General features: G+C 41.9%; 2 long non-coding RNA genes across 2 annotated transcripts in view; one reads left to right on the forward strand and one right to left on the reverse strand.

The window, feature by feature from the left end:
- Positions 1-9,545: 9,545 nt before the first annotated feature.
- The window catches only part of 4933430H16Rik (RIKEN cDNA 4933430H16 gene), a 33,454-nt gene continuing 19,062 nt past the window's right edge, over positions 9,546-23,937 (reverse strand). The window contains exons 2-4 of the long non-coding RNA NR_045855.1: positions 12,043-12,294; positions 10,558-11,501; positions 9,546-9,664 (exon numbers count right to left, since the gene is read on the reverse strand). This is a non-coding gene — a long non-coding RNA (RIKEN cDNA 4933430H16 gene). The remainder of the gene's footprint in view (positions 9,665-10,557; positions 11,502-12,042; positions 12,295-23,937) is intronic.
- On the forward strand, positions 16,998-22,925 carry Gm45992. The gene is made up of 3 exons (XR_001778203.1): positions 16,998-17,434; positions 17,778-17,860; positions 21,563-22,925. It is a non-coding gene; the product is annotated as a predicted gene, 45992 (long non-coding RNA).

Below are 23,937 nucleotides of genomic sequence, written 5' to 3' on the forward strand. Positions count from 1 at the left end.
TTACTATGCAGTCAAGGCTGGCCTTGAACTCTTGATCTCCCTGCCTGGGATTACAGGTTTGTGCTGCCACCCCTGGTCCAAAGTTTATTTGAGTGTGATTGTGGTGTGAGTTATTCTGAGTTTTGCCTGACATGTGGTAGGTAGGCTTTGTCAGATCTAATCTTGCTTGGTGCCCTTTGGTGAAAACCTAGGTTCATCATTAGAGTCTACCTTATTTAAAGACTCAAAAGACTCCTGTCATTTGTGGGGAGGGAGGAGAGCTCTTTTTCCCTCTGCTAGGAAGACTGTGAACTTCCCAAGTAGATGCTGTCCTACGAAGAACTTATGGCAGAGGTAAGAAAGGAACCTTTCCTGTCACAGTCATGGTGGCTTTAGAGACCTTTGTCACCACTGCACAGCCACACAGATTCTGAGTGACAGGTAGGAGAAATCTCAGTCAGAGAGATAAGCATCTTTATTCTTCCAGGGCAGTAGTTTATTGATGGCCGAGGACTTTTCTCTTTTAGCGCCTGCTTTGGTGGGATATCCTGATCAATAACTATCACATGAGAAATTAAAACAAAATTTAAAAATATTTGTTAATAATTTATTTAAATAGTAAGGCCACTATATCTACAACATTATATTTTGACATTATTTACATCCCAGGATACAACCAGAAGAGTAGCACAATGATGTCTTTCTGCAAATCTCTTGAAGAGGGACTAAAACAACAGCCACATCCTATCTCCCCTTTACCTGCCTCACTGCACTGCGTTGTTTTGATTGGTATTATAGAACAAAAGAAGATCCAACTTCACAGGCTATGTAATTATCTATGAAAGTGCATTCATGAGCCTTTCTGGACACTGACAGTTTTCTTTGATATTACATTAACGCTTGTCAAGTAGTAGTGTCTTGAAGTTGAGAAGTCGAGTCGCAGAGTGGACTGTGTTTGTTCTGTGCTACCTTATAATCCATCAATCTTTTTGGAAAGGTTTGTTTTATATTTGTGTGTGTGTGTGTGTGTGTGTGTGTGTGTGTGTGTTGTGTGTGTGTGTAAGAGTGAAGATGCCCACAGAGGCCAGAAGAGGGTATGAGAAACCCTGGAGCTGGAGATGCTAAGTGTGGTGCAGCAAACTGAACCCAGGTCTTCTGCAAGGACAGCAAATATTCTTAACTGCTGAGCTGTCTCTGCAGATTTCAGATTTGCTCAGTCTTCTTTGTGTTTGGAACAGATCCTTTGCAAAGCCATGCGTTGGTCATGTGTTTTACTGTGTGTTACAGGTCTAGTATCTGTTGACATTTTTTAAAATGTACTTTACTATTAAAGATTGCATTGCTTGATAGGGCCATTATTTTACTAGAAATACCTTTATATAACAAAACTTCAGTTACACATTTCCAAAATTTAATTTTTTCCCTAAAAGTCCAAACTTTATAATTGCCAACATGTGGCATTTGTCTTTGAAGATACTTCTATTTTTAAGAAAACTGTCTGCCATGGAGAATGTATCAGTTTGTTCCTTCAGGAAAATTTCCTGCTTTATGAAAAAGTGGCTGAATTCTTTGACATCTCTCCTGGACCAACCGCAGTACTGTGCTGTATGTCTAGAGCTTTATGTTTGTCTGTCACTCAGCTAAACAAACGGCTATTTCTTACTACACTTTCTGTGGGGTGGGGTTCTGAGATGAACAGGATGGCTCTGGCTTTGGCTGTGTCATGAAGCTGTATTGAGGACAATGACTGGACCTGCAGTCACCCTGAGACCTGACTGTGGTACAGACATCCATGGGTCTATGAGAACTCATTTGCCTCCACTGAAATCAGTGCAGGTGAGCAATGGGAGTGTTCACCTGCACTCCCAGCAGGCAGCTCCAGGGAACATCTTATGTGTCATAATGACACATTTGACATGTGACATAATGACACAATGACAAAGTTGACATTCTTAGAGATTGTGCTAGAGACCATGAGGTAGGAGGCATAATGTCCTCATGACCCAGCTTTGGGAACAACATCCATTTCAGTTACATCATGCTGATGTCATACATCATCCATGTAGGAAAAGAGTGGGGATGTAGAAGAGGATGCTGTAAAATCTTGAACCCTGAATACAGTGTTCTTAGGGCCCAGGATATAAAGGACCATGCTTTCTAGAGTCACGGTGACATAAACTCCATACTTTAACTGTTCCAGTAAGGTCTTCAATGAAGCTGTACAGGCATAAGTGTGCACGATTTTTGAACCTTGTCATATGTCATCTACAAACCTCTTGGACTATACTCAGCTGTCCTCAGGTGGTTTTGGTAATGAGTGCAGACTGGACCTGTCTGCGAGATTATTATTTGTTTATCTGTAATGGCATGACACTCAGGAATTTAGGTGTTTTCACTCTATGATTCTAGCTTTTCTCTTTTAAAAACTCAGAAGGATTTCCTAGTTATTTACCACATTATTAAGTCAATGTTTAGAATAATCAGGTTCAGCACTTGTTTTTCCCAATGAAGATTTTTCTTCTTTCTTCTTTTTTAGTATTTCTCAAAGCTTTATTTATTTATTTATTTATTTATTTATTTATTTATTTATTTGCGTTTAGGGGTGTGCCCATGTCATGACGCACATGCAGTGGTCAGAACACAACTTTTTTGTTTTTTGTTCTCTTTCTTTTTTTTAAAATTAAATTTATCTTTTTACTTATTCACTTTACATCCCTCTCCCACAATCCTTCCTCAATCCCTGCTCAGCTTCCCCTCTGAGCCGGTGGAGGTCCCCTGGGTATCCCCACACCCTTGCAAGTCAAGTCTCTGAGAGGCTAGATGCTTCCTCTCCCACTGAGGCCAGACAAGGCAGTCCAGCTAGAAGAACTTATCCCATATACAGGAAACAACTTTTGGGATAGTCCTCATTCCTTTTGTTGAGGACCCCCCATGAAGACCAAGCTGCACATCTGCTACATATGTGCAGGGAGGCCTACGTCTAGCTGATGAATGTTCTTTTGTTGGTGGTTCAGACGGAGAGGCCCAAGGATCCAGGTTAGTTAACTCTGTTGGTTTTCCTGTGGAGTTCCTATCCCCTTTGGGCTCTGCAATTCTTCCTCCTGTTCTTCCATAAGCATCCCCAAGCTCCATCCACTGTTTGGCTGTGGGTGTCTGCAGAGGATATCTTTTAAGAGTAGAGTTCTCAGGCCTGCAGAACCAAAGCTGCAGATCTCTATGACACAGGGCAACAACGGGATTCTGAGAGGAGTCCTGGTTAGAATCCTGTAGGAGCCAGAGGTCTCAAACCAGACCAAGGACCCATCGCAATGAACATTCTGAGTAAAGATGTGTGGACCAAAGGGTATACTGTGTGACACAGTACACCACACCAATTCTTCTGTGATGAGATGTCCTGTTTGGTTGGTTTTGTTTTCTTTTGGAAGAGAGGTTGCAAGGGCAGAGGATGAATACGGAAGAATGGGAGGACGAGTGGAAATGGGGTACATGATGTGAAATTCACAAAGAATGAATAAAACGTTAAAAAAGAATAGGGCTTTCTCCTTCCACCATGTGGTTTCTGGGGATGGGACTCAGGCTGCTACCTCCCAGGCTCTCATGTGCTTCTTTTAAATCCCCCTCTAACACCTCTCACTCCACCTCTTTCTCTCATTGCCATGCTCTGCTTTGCTGAGACACACTCACCAGTGTGCTCTAAAATACTGAATCAGTGTCACATGTATGACCACAGCCAGTCAGTGATTTTTTTGCTAAGTGGGGTTGTTCCTCTCTTCTCAGCTTGTCAAGTAAGACCCGGGGACCCTCCTGTCTCCAGCCCCTAATGCTGGCATTTATAGAAACTATGTGCTGGGGTTCTAAGCTCAGGGTGCTACCCACGGAACATCTCTCCCCAGGTCAACTTTGCTAATGCTATCTTCAATTGCACACGCTTATAGGGTTCTGTGTGATAACTTGATACACAGACACGAAGAATAATGACAACGTTAGACTCATGATCAGTTTTGTCTCCTCAAACATGGATGGTTTCTTTTTGCTGACTTACAGCATGGTTAGAAATAGGTGGGGCTTTAGGACCTGCAGCAATCATAAACTCAGACAGAACCTGACCTGTTCCCATCCCCACGGATTTCATTCTCATTTCCCTTACTCTCGCTTTCCAAGACTCAGTTGTAACTATTGCACATATAAAATGCTGAGCTGACTTTTAATAGAAGTGTCACACAAGGGGTACAACCCTGGCTCAGACTGTCACTTAATGGTACCCACTGGGAACTTTAAAGTTTTATGATACTTCTAAGGCAGGGTCTAGGAAGCAGTGAAGAGATGGCTTTTAGCCTCTTCTCTATCATTTAGAGTTCATAGCTTTATTGAGATGTGAGTCACATGACATTGTGTGACTCAGTGATGTTCAGTAGGATCAGTGTGCAGCTGGTACCACGATTGACTGGGAACACGTGTATTATCACAAAGGGAAGTTCTCAATCTGTAAGAAAGGAAGCTCCATTTCCACCACAGTATAAAGAGCCGCTGAGAACCTCTGATAGACATTCTGATTTTGTGGACTTGCTATAGAGTCAGGAGTGATGTTGCTTTTTGTGATTGGCTTCTTTGAAACAATAGCATAATGTTTTCCTGACTCAACTATGTTGCCTTGGGATCATTATTTTGATTTTTTTTTCTGAATCTGAGTACTATTCCATTGTATAATTAGTCCACATTTTGTTTATCAAATGTATTACATGATGGAAATTACTCTTTCTACATTTTGGCTGTTTGAAATAATGCTGCTGTGAATATTTATGGGTAAAGTTTCTAGTAGGAAATGTTTTTTATTTCTCTTGGATAGACCCTTGGTGCTCTACCATGTGAGCTTACAAATGCAAAAAGAGTTGTCTTTGACTGAGGGAATGTACTATTCACCAGAGATCAAATTTGCTAACAGTTTGTTCTCAGACGTTTTAGCATGTTGAACTGTGAGAAAATAATAATAATAATAATAATAATAATAATAATAATAATAATAGTGTTATGTTCATTCTAAGCTGTCCTACTTAAACTACTTAGTTACAATAGCCTGAATGGACAAACCAGGTGTTCTAGGAACCAAATTGCTGGGTCAAGTACTAATTCTATATTTAACCTTTGGAAAAATACCACCAAACTGTTTCTCAGGTGGCTATTCCATTTTACAGCCATGTGTGAGGGTTCCAGTTTCTCTACATCCTTGCCAACGGCTCTTAATGTCTGTCTTTTTAATCATGGTTGGCCTAAGGGTGTGCCATGGGCCCTCAATGTGGTTTTGATTTGCATTTTCCTGGTGACTATTTTTGCAGAGTGTGTTTTTATGCAGAAGACGTAGCTTTCTGATTCCAAAGTAATTTATTCATTTAAACTTTTGGCTCACTTTCCACAGTCAGATAGGTTCTAAAGATGTAGTAGTGGCAGTTATATCTAAGTGGTAACCAACAGCTGTCCGATTGGACTTAAGGCTTAAATAAGGGAAGAAAAATCATGCCTATGTTGTAAATTGGCTCAACTACTTGGGGCTGCTACTTATGTTGCATCCCTAATCCTGATAATTCCTATCTGCATTCTAAATATTGATCCTTACAGCCACAGGGAAGTGTATTCTCACTCCTCATCCAAAAAGCTCCTCTTCACAGTAGGTGGGAGCCATTACAGAAAGTCGCAGCTGACAGAAAATGCAGAGAGCAAGTGACTGTGGAGTATCAGGCCTCAGCTGATAAATCTACCACAAAACACTGAAGGCTCAGGAAACCTTGAGAAAAGGAGGTGGCAAATTTTCCAGAGCCAGAGAACGGGGAAGACTGCTGTGAGATTGTCTTCTAGATATGTCAGGATGTATGCTCCCATAACACTCAACAGCATGGCTGCCTAAGCAAGAATTGAACAAATTCAACATTGATTGACATCTGAATGTGGATGGGGATGTCCCAGAGGTCCTAGAACAGCATAAATTAAGTAATGAGATGGATGCAAAGAGAGAGACTCAGTTTTTCCAGAAATGAGCCCCATAATTGGTATTTAATATCAAATGGTCAGCCCTAAAAATATATACATGTAAGCAAAACTGACGGACTCAGAAGATTTTATACTTATACTCAGAAGATTATATTCATATACTTATTCATACATATACATGTGTGTGTGTATATATATATATATATATATATATATATATATATATATATATATATAATAATTACCAAAAAGGAAATCATTCTGAGAGGGAGTAGGGTATATGTGATGTAACATTTTAACTAAAAATAAAATTAAGACATGTAACAACTTTGTTTCACAATCTGTTAGTCAGTTGTCAGATACAAGCTCTTTACCCAATATTTGTAAACATGTCTATATTCCACCATATTTTTAAGAGTTTATATTTATCTTCTAGTATTAACTTGGTAGTTATCATCTTTTGCTTTCCTTTTTAGAGCACTATGGAAATAAGTATACTTTATTGCCCCAACTCTGTTTGTTAATAGATTATAGTATCCCTCTTATTGTTTACAGCTACAGCTTTATTTTTATCTATAACCTTGTTGTCACTGCTTCTTGATTCTAGGTAGCAGTTTGTAAATGGAGAGAAACAGCATATCACGTAGCTCATACAGCCTTATATGCTTTTTTCCTCTCCCAGTCTTGTTCCTCAATAATTGTTATATCATCAGAGGGTGTATCATTTATATTTGTTTATATAGAACCTATTCTATATTTTGTCTAGTTGTAGTAAACAGTTAAATAAACCAAGTATAGGATGTTATTTCAGCTGTTTCTCCATTTATCTCTTCGTGGCATGACATTCCTCTCCTAGGAGTGCCATTAGGAAGGTAGTATTGGAAAACATGTTTATTTGTGTTTTTAAATTGTACATTCTCTATTTTTATTTTAAAAGATGTATATGTTTCAATGTATATGCACAGTACGTACACATGTGAATGTAATGTCCTTGGAATCCAGAAGAGGATGTTGGATATCCTGGAGTTTTAGTTATAGACAGTTAGGAGCTACCAGGCGGGTGCTGGGAACTGAGCTCAGCTACTCTGTAAGAGCAATGTGTGCTCTTAACACTGAGCCATCTCTCCAGTTCCCAAAATGGAAAATTCCAGATTCATGTTTTCTTTTTCATAAGCTTTGGTTGGCTTTGCTCAGTGGGGACCCTGTGAGATTGAATACTGCTATGGAGAAATCTCAAGTTCCTGACTTTTTCTAACTCAAGAAATAGTAACTCAATGTTTCTGTCAGGCTCAGTTAAGTATCTATTTGTGTATGAAATCCAGTTTTTTGGATATGTATTGCTGTACTCTCTATCTCTGTTCATGCCCTTTGGTCTGCCAGCAAACGTTATGATTTGGTCAGTTGGTTCCTGATTCATACTGAAGACAAGGTAGGTGATACCTGGTATTGTTTGCTGGGTTAATAGTTGAATGTTGGCAGAGAGTAGATCAAGTTGTCTGGGATGACAACTCAACACACAAGATATTCTTGTGAAAATCTGAAGGCTAGTCTTTATTTATTAATTCAGAATCAAAAGAAAAATTCAACATGTACTTCATCACGTTGTAAAGGTGACCTCATCACACCCTAGAATATTAGAACTAAGTGAGGGCTCCAATTTGAAAATAAAGTGTGCATCTTGGAAGACTGACCCTCAAAATGTGTGTGTGTGTGTGTGTGTGTGTGTCGGGGGTGGGTGTATGCACAGTTCTCCCAGCTGATGTGTATGAATTGGTTCCTTAATTTGGAAGCTTGTCATAGCTTTAAACAAAATATGGTTCCCACCTGCATCTTTGCTTTCCTCTTGGATAAAATCCCTTGTTTGCTTTTTGGATACAAACATTTTAAAACAGGTTTTAAAAACCCAGCACTTTTGAAACAAATCCTTTTACAAACGAGGAATGCATTTCCTTAAAGCCCCACCTTGGCCTCTTCAACCCTGGTTTACTTACCCCATCACAAAGAAACCCTTGCTACCCTTTTTATTCCTTCCCAATTGAAACATTCCCTCCTGGACAGAGGAGAAAGGCAGGAGGCTCAGGAGAGACAGGAAGTAAATAAAACTTACAAGGCTGAAGAATCTCCTGAAACTTACAAGATTCACAAGAAAGCTAAGTGAAGTTTTATAAGCAACACCTTACTGGAGAGATTCTCTGATTGACTGGGCAGCCTTATAGTTGTGCAGAGAACTCCAAGGATGCAGGTTCCAGTGATGTAGCTGTGGTTGAATCACCCACATTCCTCTCAGTAACCCCAGAATACTCACTTGTCCATTAAGCTAGGTTTGGGTGGAATTCTCTCTCTGGTTTGTCATTAGTGCTTTATTTGGAGTGAGAAGACATTTATTCACATCTCCCCAAGAAAACTCATTCACACACTGAATATACCATTCAAAAGTATTCCTTTCTTCTTTTACTTAAAATGTCACCACCCTCCCACAGAGGTCTTGGTGGAGGCTGTTTATGGAAACATGTACAGTTCAGCATGGGTGTGAAACCTACAGATCCTTCTTCCCATCACTGTAGAAGCTCATAGGCTTGGAAATGCAGGGACAAAAAAAAAAAAAAAAATGGAACACAGACTGAAGGAAAGGCCACCCGGAGACCGCCCTACCTCGGGATTCACCACATCTATAGACACCAAACCCTGACATGATTGTTGATGTAAAGATGTGCTTGCAGACAGGAGCCTGGCATGGGTGTCCTCTGCCAGAACCTGAGTAAGAGAGATGCAGATACTCATTTTTTTTAATAGCTAAAGCATTTATTTGCAGATACTCATAACCAACTATTGGACTGAACCTGGGGACCTCAATGGAAGAGTTAGGAAAAAGACTGAAGGAGCTGAAGGGGATTGCAATCCTATTGGAAGAACAATAATATCAGCTAACCTGACTCCTCAGAGCTCCCAGAGACTAAAGCACCAACCAAAGAGTATACGTGAGTCAGTCCATGGCTCCTTCTACATATGTAGCAGAGGAATGCCTTATCTGGCATCAATGGGAGAGGAGATGCTTGCCTGTGGAGACTTGTTGTCTCAGCAAAGGGGGATGCTAGAGGGGTGAGGAGGGAGTGGGTGGGTGAGTGGGGAATCACCCTCTTAGAGGCAAAGGGGAGGGGGAAGGTGATGGGGGGTTTGCAGAGGAAAGACCAGGAAGAGGGGTGGGGAACAACATTTGAAAAGTAAATAAATGAAATAATTAATAAAAAAGAAGCTCACATGTACCCACACTATATATTCATCTCTCCTAAGTGGGGCATTTTGTCATCAAGTATCCATAACTTCATCTTTATTCATGTCCGTGGAGTTTCTGTTGCCCTGCTGCTGTGTTTATTAGCAGCAAGGTGGATATGTGTATTTACACTTAGAGAGGAAATGAACTCGTGTTCTGCCAGAGAAGGGTCTCCCTCCACCTCACTCACTGTACTTATCTGACCTCAGAGACTCAGCACCCATCTGCAAGCCTGCTTTGTCCCCATCTCCGAAGTAATATATGGAAAGTGTACAGACAGCTGAATGATTGTTAAAATAAGACGCAGCTTTCGTGTGCGGTATTTATGGTTTATTAACTTTTTTCTTTAGGAAAAGCAAATGTTTTGATGGTTGACACTTAGATGTCTGGCAACGGTCTTGACTGCATAGAAGAACTTCCTCAGCTGCGTTTCTGATGAAGAAAAATTAATCATTCTCACAATGATGTAAGGCTTTTTTTTCAATAGAGCAGGAAAAAAATGATCACAGGTTAATAAAAGGAGTGGGCCATTTAAATTGCTATTTTAAAATGCAACATAATGCTGTTTGGGAAACGATGCCAAAGGAAATTTAAAAGCCAAGTGTATTTCTCATGCAGGTTTTCCAGCCTTAAAACTCCCCTTTTGTATCTCTGTGGGAAGGATTCAAATATTATAACTGAAATTGTAATAAGAAAGCAGTTCAGGGAAAGGAAGGCATTTTCAGCTTCAAAAACAAAGCATTCAGAGGAACTAAGAAAACCCAGTCTCTCTTGGGCTGTGATTAACGCGTGACAGAGCTGTGCTGAGAAGCTTGCTTGTGGAGGCAATAGATCCAGGCTCCTTGCTCTGCCTCCTGCTGTGTGGTTTGAACTGCTCTCCTCTCCAGCATTATTCATTGCTCTCCTGAGTCTGGCAGCCAGCCTCCTGCAGGTTTATAGGAATCACTAGGCTGCTGGTGCTTAACATTCATGCAGCACACTGAAGGCGTGGCTCAGAGTGAAAGAAGGAAGAGATTTACAGTTCAGGTAACTATGCAGACAGGTCAGCATTCTGTCCCTTTTTTGCTCAACATCCACCTGTCCATCCCCCATCCCCCAGCCATCCTCCTATTTACCCTCCCACTCCCCCACCCACTCCCCTTCCCACTCACCCTCCAACAGACAGCATTAGGTGCTAATGATTTTCCATGCTTGTGGTGGTTAGAGAAGGATACACAAGTGAAAACAAGTGACATGCTTCAAGTCAGAACCGGAGACAGAAATCAACCAAACAGTGAAACTGTAAGACTTAAACGAGACTAGTAAATGAGAAAAGGAATGCATACCTGTGGAAAAGGGTTTCGCCCTGAAAAAATGAATTTGATCTGCGTTCTGAAGAAAGCGCTGAGATTAAGGGATGTATTGCTTACTTTTCATGATGCCACGACAAAATATGGAACAGAAGCAACTTGAAGCAGGGTATACTAAAGCTCATAACTTTAACATAAAGAGTCCCATGGCTCAGAAGTCACAATAGCAGCTTGAGGCTGCTGGACACTTTTCATCTGCAGTTAGGAATCAGAGGAGATAAATTCAGGTGCTCTACTGACCAAGACCCCAGCCTGTGGAATGGTGCATGCTTACATTTAGAGTAATTCTTCTCACCTAAACTAGAGAATTCTTCACAGGCATGTCCAGAGGTTCACTTCCAAGGTGATCTTAAATCCTGTCACTGTGACAATCAATATAAACTAGCACACTTGGTGATGCACTAGCCCAAACGTATTGAGGGAAGTGCCAGTGTAGTCCTGGTTTCTGGATGTGACAACTACCTAAGGAAGATAGTCTCAAAGCAGAATGGATTAATTTTGGCTCTTGGTTTCAGAGGTGTCTGTTCACAGTCATCAGGATCCAGTGCTTTGGGCTCAAGGTAAGGTATGTCATTGCAACTGGAGCATTTGGCGGAAACTGCTTGCCTCTAGGTATCCAGAAAGCAGAGAAACAGAAGGCGTAAAGAAGTGCTTAAGTAACCCACTTCCTCTAACACGCTCCCAACTCTAAAAGTTTCCGTCATGTCCCCAAATACCATCAGCAGCTGGGGAGCAGCTCTTCAGCACATGTGCCCATGGACGCCATGATTTATTCAAACTGCAGCATACCATTGTCTAGCACAATGCCCGAGGGAAATAAAGGAACTTCTCGGTTCCTCATTAGTAGAACGGAGCCAGGGGAGCTCCAGGGTTAGAGTTCTTGGGCACAGCGGTAGATATACAGAAGGTGCGCGTCTTGTCTATAGTTTGGGATATAATAAACAAGAAGCACATGTTTGTGGGAGTTATTGTTATTAATTTTATATTTGCAGAGGCAACAGTGATTGGCAAGAGAACCCAGTGCAAAGAGTGATCACATGTTTTGTATTAGACACTCTGGATTTCTGTTCTCTTTCAAATGTACAAACAAAGACTAGTGTATTATTAGGAAACTGTGGATATACATGAATCTGTCAGTGCCAGGACTGTCCAAGCAAGGAACACAGGCTGATGACGGAATGACATGGGATGGAGTCATGATGGAAAACAGTGGGTGTGCAGAGGAAGGGCAGGTGAGAGGGTCTCCCTCAGAGGACCTCTATTGTGAAGGATGACACCAGAGAAGCCCAGCAGAGGGAGTGGATCACACTGGGGGCTGCTGAGGTCCTGCGCTCCAGGACTCTCGATGCATTTATTGACAACAGCACTGGATCGAGGAGTTTACAAGTTACTCTGGGGAGAATTTGAGGGTGTAGAGATGAGAAATCATGAAAATGCTTGATTTGATGAGAGTTAGCTTACTCAGGCCTTCCTAAATGATAGAACACAGGGTCCCTGGCACTCTTCCTCCTAGCTGGAGAGGCTGAAGAGTCATCTCGCTTGGGCTTCAGTGTATTAGAGTTTTAACAGTAGTAACGGAAGAGAGCCGGTTGATTCTGGGCCCACGTGGGTTTGTTGGAACTGCACTATGTCTTGACAACTGTAGGAGTCTCTTAGAGCTTTCTGCACGTACACTCTGCCTTCTGAGTTGTTGCTGTTAGTGGTCATGGGGATCTAGGTGGAAAAAAAAAAGGCACATTTTTCTTATGGAGACATGGCTCAAACACTACTGTTTATGCATTGGTCTGGAAGTATGGGATCCAAGGTTTGAGAGTCTATGAAAGCCAGGATACTTTGTATCTACAGTCTAACTATGACCCAACCCCATGAGGCCCCATCTTTGCATAGTATGAGTGAAAAGAATAAAAAAATCCTTCAGATTAATGCAAGTTAAAAACAACCAGATTTTTTTCCCTAGTCTCTCTCTCTCGCTTTTTTTTTTTTTTAGTTTTTTTTGAGACAGGGTTTCTCTGTGTAGCCCTAGCTGTCCTGGAACTCACTCTGTAGAACAGGCTGGCCTCGAACTCAGAAATCCGCCTGCCTCTGCCTCCCAAGTGCTGGGATTAAAGGCGTGTGCCACCACGTCTCTTGAAAACTGACTGAGGGGATATTGGAATGTTGGGTAGGGGTATTTTTAACACACTCAAGACTTTTTAACCCACTTTGTGCATCTATATAGAAAAGAAGCACCCTCCACACAAACTGTATCTGTACCCATAAAATGAGGATCAGTGCAAATTCGTCTGCATTCTATTTCTTTCCTTGTCCCACATTGGATAGAAATATCCTTTTTCTCATGACCCTTCAGCTGTCCCATTCACCCCTGAACTTGGCTCCCTTGTGAGCTGCTTTCCTCTTGATAACCCACATCTCTCTCTAGATTCCCAGGTTCAAATTAATGGAATGTGTACCTCTATGTTACTTCCAAGACATGTGTGATTTGAATGAGAATAGCCCTCATAAGCTTATATATTTGAATGTTTAATTCCTAGTTGATGCACTATTTAGGAAGGATTAGGAGATGTGGCCTTGTTGAAGGAGATGTGTCACTGGGGGGTGGGCTTTGGTCCTATTCCAAATCCTCTCTTACTCTGTTTCCTGCCTGGGGATCAGAGCTTAAGTTCTCAGATACTGTTCCAGTGTTATGCTTCCCACCATTATAATAATGAACTAACTGAGACTGTAAGCAAGCCCTCAATTAAATGCTTTCTTCTGCAAGTTGCCTTGGCCTTAGTGTCTCTTCACAGCAATAAAACAGTAACTAAGACAACATGTAAAATAACTTTCCATGTATAGGGACCTTCAATCTATTATCTTAGATCAGAACTCTTGTGCTACCCATAGTGAGCTCAGGAATAGGTATGATAACATCTCACTTAAGGGAAGGAATTTTGAGGATGAAGAAGAAATCAAGGGCAATCCTGTTACATATCCAAGGACAATCCGGTGACATATCCGGCAAAGGCCTTGCTAACATTTACTGATGTATAAGTATGTGGTGGTCACGCCTAGCTAACCTAGCTAGCCCCAAATCATGCCTTCTGGTTTAGGTCAGACTCTGTAGAGCCAAGTCTAGCCAACTCTAGTCTAGCCAAGCCAAGTCTTCAAGGAGGCACAGCTCTCCCTCTCTCCTGACTCATCAAATTATGTTTTCAGTTCTTTAAAGAGTAGGTCTTAGATCATAGCAGATTTATCACAACCAGGCCAAGCATATGCATACATACCAGCACTGTTCTAGGCATTCCAGCTTATATGTAACATGTAATCCATATTGACAAACTCTATGTGTGTTAGCTACCTTTCTGTTGCTGTGACAGAATACCTTGACAAAAAGCAATGCTGGAGAGAAAGGATCTATGCTGGCTTACAGTTCCAAAGGCTTCTACCATGGAAGGGAAGGCATGGGGTAGGAGTGTGAGTCTTGACTGCTTGTTAGGAAGCAGAAAGATCATTGTGGTGGTTTGAATAAAAATGACCTCCACAGACCCCTAGGGAAGTGGGACTATTAGGAGGTGTGGTCTTGTTAGAGGAAGTGTGTCAGTGGGTCTGGGCTTTGAGCTTTCAGAAGCTCAAGCCAGGCCCAGTGTCACTCTCTCTTCTCCGGTACCATGTCTGCCTGCATGCTGCCATTTTTCCAGTCATGATGATAAGGGACTAAACCTCTGAACTGTATATATGTAAGCCAGCCCCAATTAAATGTTTTCTTTTTTAAGAGTTGCTGTGGTTATGGTATGTCATCATAGTAATAGAAACCCGACTAAGGCAATCATATTTCACTTGCATAGAAGGAGAGAGCATTGGGGTGCAGACTGTAAGTCCTCAAATTCAGAAAAGTGGCAAGTGGCATACTTCCTTCTGCAAAGTTCCAGCTCCTATAGTTTCCATAATTTTCACAAACTATGCCACCAACTTGGGATTCACTGTTCAAATACATTAAGTTATAAGGAATATTCTTATTCAAATAAGGTAGTTACTATAGTTAACCGAGTTGTATTGATGTGGAAATGGAAATATAGAGACAGTAGGTAGTTAACTGCATGTCTCTCAGCTAGTAAAGAATAGAGCCAGCATTTGAACTCAGACTTTCTCTACAACATATATACTTTTTAACTTGATTTTCCATCATCCTTGGAACAGAAAGTCCTTGACCATCATAATGTGCTGACCAGCCATGATAAAGGAAACACAAAAGGGCCCAGCAGGTCTCCTTGGGAGTAGGTGCCTCCACTGATATGGTACATTTTCTTTGTTCAGTAGCAACTACACATGAAGACCAACTCAGGCCCATAGGAGCTCATCCGAATGCCAGAGGTCATAGGAAGAGCTGGCTATCACCTGGGCTGAAAAGCTGGCTTCTTGAACTTGTCCAGTAACACAGCTGCTATTGCTTCTTCTAGAACACCCAAGTAAGCCATTCAGCAAAAATGCCACAGCATCTCTAAGCTTGTTTCTCAAGTTGTAGCAACAAATTGCAGCGGGGCCCCACAGCGCCTGTAATTACTGTGGCCACCAACTGTAAACACGCCATTCTGTTTTTGTCGGTGCAAATAGACAGCAGTGCGCAGGCACACTCGGATCCCTTTGAATATGTAATGCCTTTTTCTGGGACTTACTGCTGCCCGAATGTCAGAAGAGTTAATGGCAGATGTGGTTGTGGAAACGTTCTGTATTTTTAGACAACCTTTAATTAAAACACTTTGTATGTCTCGGGACCAAATCATATGCTGCCACTTGAAGGCTGTCAGAAGGGGAAAAAAGTATACAAAGCTTCTAAAAGCAGCTTTGCTTATTTTTATCTGAGATGAAGTTGGAGAGCCTCTGCAGGGACAAAGCTATCTCTTGCTTCAAAATTACAGGACTTTAATACATTGGGGAAAATATGTAAAATCATTTAACACTTCCTTTCTAGTGTCTCCAGTTGGGCAATCTGGGAGATCAGGCTGAGGTCAGTGAGCTCAGCCTGGATCCCTTCAAAGACTTCTGATCTGTGAGACCTTTATAATAAGGTGATGAAATTGCTCACTGGCTCTGGATATGCAAACATGATTTCCAAAGCTGCACAAATGCAGAATCATAGATTGCCAGGACCGGAAGTCATATTGGGAGGTCTGAGAGATTTGGTTATTTGAAAGCAACTGTGATAGAATAATATAATAAAAAAAACACATAGTATTTCTATTGCCAAGTAATGTACTCCACAAAATTCCTTGCTACTATTCCATACCGGATTCCCCCACCGGCTCTGTGGTGATTTTAAGATATGTTCATCTTTGGTAAGTGCTCCTGTAAAAGCTGAAGTCTCTTTCCATCCCTGTGAGTGTGGGCTGGACTTAGTGATTCATTTCTAATGATGAGGATCATGGTGTGTTGTTTGTGAGACTAGGTCAAAGGAAGCACGGGGAATTCCCTGTCTTCTCACCTTTCCTTTTAAATTAGTCTGGGAGAAGTCAGCTGTCATGCCATGCGGACATCCAAAGAATCCTATGGAGAGGCCTTTGTGACAGAGAGCCTTCAGGCCCCTGGTTAACACAGGGAAGGATGGAGCACCCTGCTCACAACACTTGAGTGAGACTGGGGACCTATCTACTCGAGCCTTTGGATAACTGAAGTCCCCACTGGTATATTGGCAGTAAACTCATGAGACACACCACCTAACATAAGTGTTTTATAGTTCCTGACTCATAGAGTCTGTGTGATCACACACAGTTGGTTTAAATTACTAAGTTTCAGGGTAAATTTTCCACTTAGCAGTAGAGAGTCACATATATCAATAGTCCCAGACCCTTCCTGATTTTTAGATAGTCTTCTACTCTTTGATCCTCTTGAATCTTTCCTGATTGTGATGATTAGTTCTCGATGTCAACAGATGGTGCTTAGAATCAGTCACCTAGGAAACAGACTTTTGGGCATGTCTGTGAGGGCACTTTCCAGAATGATGAATACTAAGAGGTCTGAGGAGAGGCAGTTTGGGTGCACGTTGCCTTTGCTTCTGTAGGGACTGCTAAGCTCCTCTGATGTCACCCTGAAGCTTTGTTGGCCTTATAATGTGCACTTAAAAATAGTGACTTACTCTACCAGATTGGAATTGCTGAGTGTCCAGCTTCATGGTTTGAGAAATAACCATGTTTTCTGCCTCCTCAGCATGTAGCAAGTCATTCTACGACTATCCACCCTTATTCCCTTATTGTAAGCTAAGCTAATGAATCTCTCTCTCTCTCTCTCTCTCTCTCTCTCTCTCTCTCTATATATATATATATATATATATATATATATATATATATATACATATATATATATGTGTGTGTGTGTGAGTAGTAGTAGTAGTAGTAGTAGTAGTAGTAGTAGTAATTGTAATAGTAGAACCAATATATATTCTGTTGGTTCTAGTCCTCTAGAAAGCCTTTCCAAAGCAATGACCATCCCATCCACATGGTTGGGGAGAAAATCCCTAATGAGTGGATAGTATGGAGTGACAGACTCCACTTCTTACCACAATTCATGATGACATATTTTTTAAAAAAACTGTAAGTTTGGAGTTTTAAGCAACATCCAAGCTTCCTGCTTCCCCCTTGATGTTGGTGGATAAGAAGGATGAACGTTTGCCCAGCACGCCAGGGTAGCACCGAGACCTCCGTTCTTCTCTTTGTCATATATGACTTTGTACATTCAGATTACCCACACTCTTACGGTGTTTGTGGACAACTTGTTACTTCCTTAACTATGCCATGTCACTGTTCTCTGTTTGAGTTACAGAATGAGCATGGGCTGAGTGACTTTTCCTGTGAAGATGTAAACCAATGTTTGTTTACTCCAGGTAGGCACCAATGACAGACTAAAGAAAAGATTCAACTCAAGTCAACTTTAGCAAATGAATGAGTTCACCAGGGTTACTTACTGGATAGTGGATGACTAAAGGCACCTGCATCACCAAAAAGGCCACCATACCTTTGTTCATGTGTCAAGAGAGCTTCATTCTGGAGTTCCCTACCCAACTTGTAGAAAGTTCCATCAGAGCATCTCTTCTCACTAGCAATTGTTTGCAGCTTTTATAATTATGGGAAGGAACCTTATAAATATTGTAGCTTTCTAGCCTGTCTGACTAGCCTTGTAAGTTTCATTGGTCTCTTAAGTCTTCTGAAACTCATCTCTGTCTCTAGGAAGGAAAATTTAAAGTTGGAGGGACACTTCTCTGGAGAGCCCTGGAATGTTGGGAGGAGATTCATCTAGAGTTCTGGAATATGTGAGCTTTTGTTTGTTTGTTTGTTTTCTTGTCCAGTGAAAGCAAAAATGTCCTGGGTGATCCCAGTCTGATTCTCTTTATAGTGTTCATTCCCCTAAAGATAGACACACAGTATGGCAATCAAATGTCTACATACAAAGAGGGCTTTTTAAAGGTCACGTGGCATATGCTTCTTCAGGAATTCAGGAATTCTTCATGAGTTCAGGAATTCCTTGATCTCAAGAGAAAATATGATCACTTGTGTGAAAAAAGAGAAACAATTTAAAAAGCACAAATAAAGAAATTTGAGATTTCTCTGACAACACTAACAATTTTACAAACAAATGGCAAAGAATCTCAGACTCTCATTTTTTTTTCTCAAAATAACCTATGTAAGAAAACTAGTGGTAGCTGAACTGAGCCGGCAGACATGGATTGAAGTATACTGAATTCCTTTATAGAAGTGAAGGACAGGATAGCACACATGTATCTTTGATTGTGGTTTAGACACACCATTCTTAGCCTTTAGTAGAAGTATCTAGATCTTTGAAGCCATGAGCATGTGGGTCCTTAGTGATGAAGGGAGAATATCAGGAGAACCTGAAACATAGCACTAAAGAAATAATATGAGAAATGCACACTAGCAGATCTGAAAAGCTACTTTTTAAAAACTTATGAATTTTGCTCTTAAAAGTTGGTCTTCAAATTCAATTTCCCTCTTCCACCATGCTCTCCTTGGTTCTCAACAGGAGTAGAACTCATTTCACTTGCTCATTTGGGAAGGGTGCTGAGAAAAGTACTGCTATGTTTTCACCAAGGATGCCGAGGAGACCATATAAGACGCGATGCTATTGATCTTTAAGCAAAAGAGAACTGAGTGGGGTCCACTATGATCATCAGTGGAACCTTCAAGAAAGTGGGATGGGCCTGTAGAGATTATAAGCACATCGTGTGTGTGTGTGTGTGTGTGTGTGTGTGTGTGTGAGCGCGCGCGCGCCTCACTAATGTTAAGTACTAGCACTGGAGTTTGAGACCTTGCTATGGGGTTAGTTTCCTCATGATAATCTAGAAATGAAGCGCCCCAATCATACAAACAGCTCAGATGCCTGGCCCTCTGGATGGTGGTACCAGGACTTCAGTGTTTGCAATGCACCATCAGATCGCCTTTGATGAGGGCAGTGGAAAGGCATGAAAGGAGAGTCAGCTCAGAGATAAGGCACAGCTATGGCTTTCAAAAACATTCAGCCTTAGAGCTGGCACCTGATAGTTGGAGGAGCTTGGAAGCAAGAAATGGGGATAATTACCCAAGCATGAGTGACCCACCTATTACTTATGAATATATAACCACAGTCAACCTTACACACACATGACCAAACAAAGCATTGGGCAAATTATATATCATAGTCACCTTTATATTTTATAAATATAGAATGAGCATTCTATTGGTTCATTCAAGTTCTGGCAGACTCAAGCAAGGCTAGATAGGAGCCATGCTGACTTGGAGGACACTGGAAATGTTTGTTATTGCATCAGACAAAAATAATGAACTTGGCGGCAGTGGAGGGAAGAGGAGAGAGTGCGTTGTTGATAATTTGCCTATAGTTTAGAATGAATTGATGGAGTGAAGGGTGGTAGAGTCACTTCCCTGTTTTTGGGCTAAGATCAAATGTGAGAATGGCAGCAGAACAGGAAAGGGTGTGATGTGGAGAAAGGTTTTGAGAAGTATTAAGGAGTGTGGGTGTAGCTTTAGAAACATCTGGTAAGTATTAAAGGCCTTTGTCCAGGAAAGTGATGTCTCCTATTAGCTAGTTTTTCATTACTGTGAGAAAATGTCTGATAAAAACAACTCAAGGAAGGCGAGTTCATTCTGTCTCTCAATCAGAGGGAACACAGTCCATCCTGGTCCGGTAGGGGAGGCACTGGCTCTACCGTGTTCAGAGTCAGGGAGGTAGAAGCTGGTGAGTCACTGACTTTCGCATTTCAGTCTGGAACCTCAGCCTATGGGATGGGGTATTACCCACATTCAGGATGGATCTTCCCTCCACAGCTCAACATTTCCAGAAATTCTCAGTTACTCTGAGAATTGTCTTTTAGGTGATTCTAGATCCAGTGAACAACCATGACTAATCATCACTCCTATAAAGTTGTAAGTCACTGACAGTGAGCACTACCATGTAGGACATAAGAGAGAACCCACTGGCCTGTGGTGAAATTGACAGAGGGGACTATCCACTGTGACAACTCAGTAACTGTAGGAGAAGTTAAGAAGGTGCTCAAATCATGGTCCTTAAAGTCTGAGTCAGTAGCTTGTGTCCTGAATATCAGCAAGGCAAACAGGAGCCTAAGCAGCCTGTGGGATAGAAGAGGTCAGATCTGGATGCACTGATTTTGAGCATCAAATGTTCAGAAAGCTGAAGTATTCCTTCTTAGTTACATGAACTCCATTCTCCAGACTCCGGAGAAGTCAAGAGTAGATGAATGGAGTCAATTATGATAGAAACATATTTTTGTGATTGATGTGGAAACAGTAGAACAGCGGTCCCCAAAGGTGCCCATGTTCCAATCCTCAGAATCTGTGAGTTTTTCAGGTTGAACAGCAAAGGGCAACAAGCTAAGGTTACAGATGAAAGGAAGGCTGCTATCAGCTGATGTTCAGATAGGAAGACGGTTGAGTTCTCAGAGTCCATAATATCACACAGGCATGTCGAACTGGGCAAAGAAATCAGAAGAGAGATCAGGGAGATGGCAGGTGAAGATGGCAGATTGGGGGAAGAGTCAAGGAATGTTCTGAAACCTAGAAAGAGACAACGAAATGGCTCTCCCTTCCCTGATCTGTGGGCTCCTGAACAATCTCATCTTTGCTAACAGGACGATCTTGGCCCAGTGAGACCCATTCCAGACTTCAGATCCAGAGATCTGGGTTGTTTAAGCCATTGAGGGCTGTGATGAACTATTATAGGAGAAATAGGAAATCACATATAATTATCCTCAAATAATGTGGTTCAGCTCACTTGTAATAAAAGCAATCTGCGGTCCAGAGATGAGGAGGTACACAGGATAGACATGTGGGAAAGAATAACTGCATCCTGGAGAAGGACCTAAGCTACTGCTTTGCCTGTGCTGTCCAGAGCCTGCTGTGCCTGTCAGATGAGCCCAACTAGGCCAGAAAGGCATTGTTCTGACGATGCTCCTGGGCCTCCTTAGCAAAGAACTCATGAGCAAACCCACTCTTTGGAGTAATACCCCTCACTTCATTAAATGTTAAGCCCAGCATAATTGTCCTCAATAAGTTTCATTTGCTGCACTGATGGGTCTGGTACTAACAGCTAAGAATGTCATCAGGGAACCAAGGGCAAGTCTAACCAGGTGTGGCTGCGGGAATGGCTCTCTCCGGGGCCCATTTTTGGTCCTTCATTTGGAATGAGCCAAGCATGAACAGCTCCGACTCTTTGAGATCTTACCCATCCCCACGTGCTGAAGAGCTTTGTTTCAGATGTTTCCTTGTCTCCGAGCTTTAGAACCAGTTCCCAGTTGTTTTTAACTGCACAGACTCAAATCCCTTTCCTCTGTTGAATCTTCACTGGCTATATGTTTTTTTATCCTTGTATCTGTGTTGTTCTGAATGGGTTCCCTTTAGATCTGAGTGGGTCTGAAGCCTCAAGGCTTTGAGGATGCTTTTTGAAAGGGTAAAGCTCTAAAGATGATTTTCTTTCTCTCCTTCAGTGCCTTGCCAAATCCCCAAGCTGACCGTGCCTTTTATGTTTGGATTGGCTGACACCCACAGTGCTGCTTGGACTTCTGCTTCAGTTTTCAGCATCCTGAACTTGGAACACAAAAACATGTCCGTGGCTTGGCTGGGCTTGGCTTTTAGAGTCATACCACTTTGTACAAAGTTCCATGAATTGTCTACCATGGCTTAACCAACGTAGGCTTCTGCTGTGTCACCAGCAGCATCTACCGTGAGTGCCCTATGAAAGGACGTGTTTATGGGGCTGCGGAGGTAGCTCTGTTGCTAAAGTGCTCGGTGAACAAGCATGAGCCCCTGAGCTTGATCCCGGACGCCCAGATGAAAGGTTGAGTATGGTGGTGCATGTGTATAATATCAGTGCTCAGAAGGCAGAGACAGAAGATCCCTGGGGCTTGCCTAGTCAATCCATCCAGCATCAGGTCCCATTGAAAAAAACAGGTCTCAAAAACAAGGAGGATGGTTCCTTAAGAGTAATCTAATGTTGACCTCTGGCTCTCATGCACACACATACATGTGCATGGTATACACATATGTACCCCCATATACATGTACACACACACACACACTCACACACGGGACTTCCTTAAACTTTTATCTAAAACTGGTTTCTGAGGCTCCCCCACATTCATCTTTTTATCATTTTAAATATATTTTTACTACTTAGAAAACCATTTAAACTTAAATATACTTTTGATGATACTCTTTTCCTCCCCCAAGTCCTTCCAGATGCTCTTCTATTCCTTACCCATCCAACTTTAAGCTCTTTCTCAAAAAATAAACAAGAAGTTAATACAAAAACAAAAACCCCTCAAACCCCAAACTAAGAATACAAAATACCTCTTCTGCCTCCCAAAACAACCCACCACACTATAACCAAACAAAGGCAGGAGCAAGTGCATGAATGTGTGTGTGTGTGTGTGTGTGTGTGTGTGTGTGTGCGCGCGCGCGTGTACACACTTAAACACACATCTGTGGAGTTCATTATATGATGGTCAACTACTTCTGAACATGAGGCCTGTCCTAGAGTGGTTTCTATGCTCAGTGTCACTCTGTTGGAGAAAACTAATTTTTGCTTTCCCAGCTGATATCATTGACAGTTCAGTTGCTAACCTTTACCCTAGTGGCTAGATTTTACTTCATTCACTCATTTATTCAAAACAAAAAATGATCACATCAGAGTTGGGCAAATCAAAGTAACAGAAGGAAAAGAGCCTAAAAGAAGGCACAAGAAACAGAGATCCACTTGTTTACACACTCAGGAATGCCATAGAAACTGGAAGCCATACCCTATCTATCTATCTATCTATCTATCTATCTATCTATCTATCTATCTATCTATCTATCTATCTATCTATTTCAAGATAGGGCTTCTTTGTGTAACCTTGGCTGTCCTGGACTTCACTCTGTAGAGCAGGCTGGCTGTGAACTCACAGAGATCCTTCTGCCTCTGCTTCCTGAGTTCTGGGATTAAAGGTGTGAGCCAGCACCGCCCAGCTAGGAAGCTATAGTATCAACAGTGAGGAGCCGGTGCTGATATACGCAGGCACTGTGCCTGCTGCTTCAGCCTCTGTCAGCTCACGGGAGCTTTGCTCATGCTATTTAGAGCCCCTTCTTTACTGGGTATCCTCTTCGCCCTCTGCCCCTTGTCCTCTTTCTACCTTTTCTGTGGTGTTCTCTGAGCTCCGAGAAACAGCTTTCATGGCCACAGCTAGCTGTTCTGTAGCTGGCTGAACACCTCTGTACTCCTTCTGTTCACTTCCTAACATGGACAGGTATTGAACTTGCATGGGGTGAGGCATAGGTCTAGACTTTTTAGAGGTGTGCTGTGACTTTCTGGAGTGTGCTATGGTGCCTGATGCTGGTGGAGCTCCCTGCCACAGCACTGTTTATAATCAAACCCTGGTGCTCCTTAAAGTTTGCACTGTCACTGGATTCCAAGGACTTTCTCCGAGGATGCTATGATGTGTTCCTGCCATAAAAAGACAGGAGAAGAAGAAAATAAGCAATTTAATCAGATGCCAGGAGAATGAGTCTTTATTATATATGAGTTTAATAAAAGACATTATTGGAATGTGAATTTTAAGCATTAATCACCAACCTCCCTGGTCTCTCTCTTCTACCCTTTCTTCAGCGCACAAGCAGTATGGGTTATAAGTTTTAGATGGTTTTGTTTTGTCTACTTTATAAAATGCTCTTGACCATTTTATACATGTGGATAGTATATCACATATTATCATCATTACAGTCTCCCTTCCCCTCTAAGCCCCTCCCATTCTTATGGAATCCCTCCTCCTCCTCCTCCTCCTCCTCCTCCTCCTCCTCCTCCTCCTCCTCCTCCTCCTCCTCCTCC

The sequence above is a fragment of the Mus musculus genome, chromosome 7, assembly GCF_000001635.26.
Source record: "Mus musculus strain C57BL/6J chromosome 7, GRCm38.p6 C57BL/6J".
Lineage (NCBI taxonomy): Eukaryota > Metazoa > Chordata > Mammalia > Rodentia > Muridae > Mus > Mus musculus.